A 3203-nucleotide genomic window follows, 5' to 3' on the forward strand; every position below is an offset into this window, starting at 1 on the left:
GAGCCGCCGTGAAAAGGCTCGCCGGAGCCCTCTCCGGTATTCGGCCACCGCAAATGGCCTCGCCGGCGCAACCCTGGCGCCGGTGCTGACCTGTCTGAACCGGGGGGCACCCCGAGTGTCGTTGACCAGTGGGCCCTGTGGGCCCCATTGACCTTGTTGACCCAGTCAATGTGCTGACTGGGCAACCAAGAGCCACAGACAGGCAGGCCCAATCCTTTAATCAATGTTTTAATAACTAAAAATTATTGAGTTAATCTAATTAGCCACTGACAGGTGGGGCCTACTAGCTAATTAACTTAGTTTAGTTAAATTAAACACTGCTAATTAGTCCAGTCACTGACCAGTGGGACCCACTGGTCAACTTTGACTAATCAGCGAGTCTGTTGACTTGCTGACATCATCCCCATGTCATGCTGACATCATATTCCTATTCTGATAATTCTGTTAATTTAAATATATACAGAAAACTTTTACTAACTTTGAAAATTCCTAGAAATTTAACTGTAACTCCGATGAAAATGTTTTCTATATGAAAGTTGCTCAGAAAAAATCCAACGAATCCAAATGCGTGGTCCATTCACCTGTCACATGCCCCTAGCATGCTGAACATGGAACCGTCCCCTCTCTTCCATCTATCTGGAATTCATCTAACGCCGGGAATTCATCCTCGGATTTTTATTCCCCCCGTCTGCAACGTGTAGTACTACGTTAGGACAACCCTAGCTCTGCCTATCATCATGTAATGCCTAGTAATGCATCTGTTTTCTTTGTATTTATTGTTTCTTCTCCCTCTTCTCTCCGGTAGACCCCGAGACTGATGCCGCGCCTGTGATCGACTGCGTCAACGACACTTCTTCTTTTTCAGCAGAGCTTCCAGGCAAGCAAACCCCCCCTTGAACATTCCGATATCGCCCATTTCTTTCCCTCTCATGCTTGCATTAGAACTGCTATTGCTTTCTGTATGATCCTACTATGATGCATAGCCTGTTTTTGTTACCTGTTTATTGTTACCTTACCTCCTTATCCTAAACTGCTTAGTATAGGTTGGTTAGTGATCCATCAGTGACCCCCACCTTGTCCCAGTTGCCTCACTTTATGTTCGATGACTCGATCAACGTGATCGACGTCCACGCCCTGACACTGCACATCACCCCCCTAGTTGTATGACTCTGCAGAGTTACCATCGAGTGCCGAGGGTGGATCCTCTTACATCACTCCGGATGAGATCTCTGTAGTGTAGCTATACGGTCATGGTCATCGAGGGTGATTTCCTTCTTAACCACTTCCGATACGGCTCTATCATGCAAAGCCCTCAAGTGTGAACCTCGAGGGTGGATCCTCTTACGTTCACCTTGATGATTACATCGAGTGGAATTCACCGGCGGTGATTCCTCGGGTTTTCCCCTTGGTGTTAGACACCCGGTTACTATAGTTACTATTACTTTACACTGAACCATGTTACTAAAGACGGGCCGGCCCTGAGCGGTACCTGTGCGATCTTATTTGCGAGTGATGTGGAGTCCGGTTAACCTGGAAGGTCCCGCGAGATTCTTACAAGGTGTGGTCGGGCATTCTTAGCCCTTGCCACAAGTCCTCGAGACGGGGCGACGGGGTCACATCTTTCGTGAATCTCTGCTTGCTACCGCGCGTTCCTAATCCACTATGATTTGGATATTTGATCCGAGGGGCCTTTGGCCTAATAGCACTAACCATCACGTGGGCATTTTATGGGCGTTTGCTACCCCTTGAGCACTGCGTTGGTTTTCCCCGAAGAGGAAGGGATGATGCAGCAAAGTAGCGTAAGTATTTCCCTCAGTTTTTGAGAACCAAGGTATCAATCCAGTAGGAGGCTACGTGCGAGTCCCTCGCACCTGCACAAAACAAATAAATCCTCGCAACCAACGCAAATAGGGGTTGTCAATCCCTATAGGGTCACTTACGAGAGTGAGATCTGATAGATATGATAAGATAATATTTTTGGTATTTTTATGATAAAAGATGCAAAGTAAAATAAAGGCAAAGTAAATAGCAAAGGAAATAACTAAGTAGTAGGAGATTAATATGATAAAGATAGACCCGGGGGGCATAGGTTTCACTAGTGGCTTCTCTCGAGAGCATAAGTATTCTACAGTCGGTGAACAAATTACTGTTGAGCAATTGACAGAATTGAGCATAGTTATGAGAATATCTAGGTATGATCATGTATATAGGCATCATGTCCGAGACAAGTAGACCGACTCCTGCCTGGATCTACTACTATTACTCCACTCATCGACCGCTATCCAGCATGCACCTAGAGTATTCAGTTAAAAACAGAGTAACACCTTAAGAAGATGACATGATGTAGAGGGATAGACTCGTGCAATATGAAGACAACCCCATCTTGTTATCCTCGATGGCAACAATACAATACGTGCCTTGCTACCCTTACTGTCACCGGGAAAGGACACCACAAGATTGAACCCAAAGCTAAGCACTTCTCCCATTGCAAGAAAGATCAATCTAGTAGGCCAAACCAAACTGATAATTCGAAGAGACTTGCAAAGATAACCAATCATACATAAAAGAATTCAGAGAAGATTCAAATATTGTTCATAGATAGACTTGATCATAAACCCACAATTCATCGGTCTCAACAAACACACCGCAAAAAGAAGATCACATCGAATAGTTCTCCACAAGAGAGGGGGAGAACATTGTATTGAGATCCAAAAAGAGAGAAGAAGCCATCTAGCTACTAACTATGGACCCATAGGTCTGAGGTAAACTACTCACACTTCATCGGAGAGGCTATGGTGTTGATGTAGAAGCCCTCTGTGATCAATGCCCCCTCCGGCGGAGCTCCGGAACAGGCCCCAAGATGGGATCTCGTGGATACAGAAAGTTACGGCGGTGGAATTAGGGTTTTGGCTCCATATCTGATCGTTTGGGGTATGTAGGTATATATAGGAGGAAGGAGTACATCGGTGGAGCAACAGGAGGACCACGAGGGTGGAGGGCGCGCCTGGTGGGGGTGGGCGCGCCCCCCTACCTCGTGCCCTCCTGTTTTCTTTCTAGACGTAGGGTCCAAGTCTCCCGGATCATAATCTTCCTAAAAATCACGTTCCCGAAGGTTTCATTCCATTTGGACTCCGTTTGATATTCCTTTTCTTTGAAAACCTAAAACAGGCAAAAAACAGCAATTCTGGGTTGGGCCTCCGGTT

This window comes from Triticum urartu, chromosome 2A (assembly GCF_056163025.1).
Source record: "Triticum urartu cultivar PI428250 chromosome 2A, HENAU_Tu73, whole genome shotgun sequence".
Classification (NCBI taxonomy): Eukaryota; Viridiplantae; Streptophyta; class Magnoliopsida; order Poales; family Poaceae; genus Triticum; species Triticum urartu.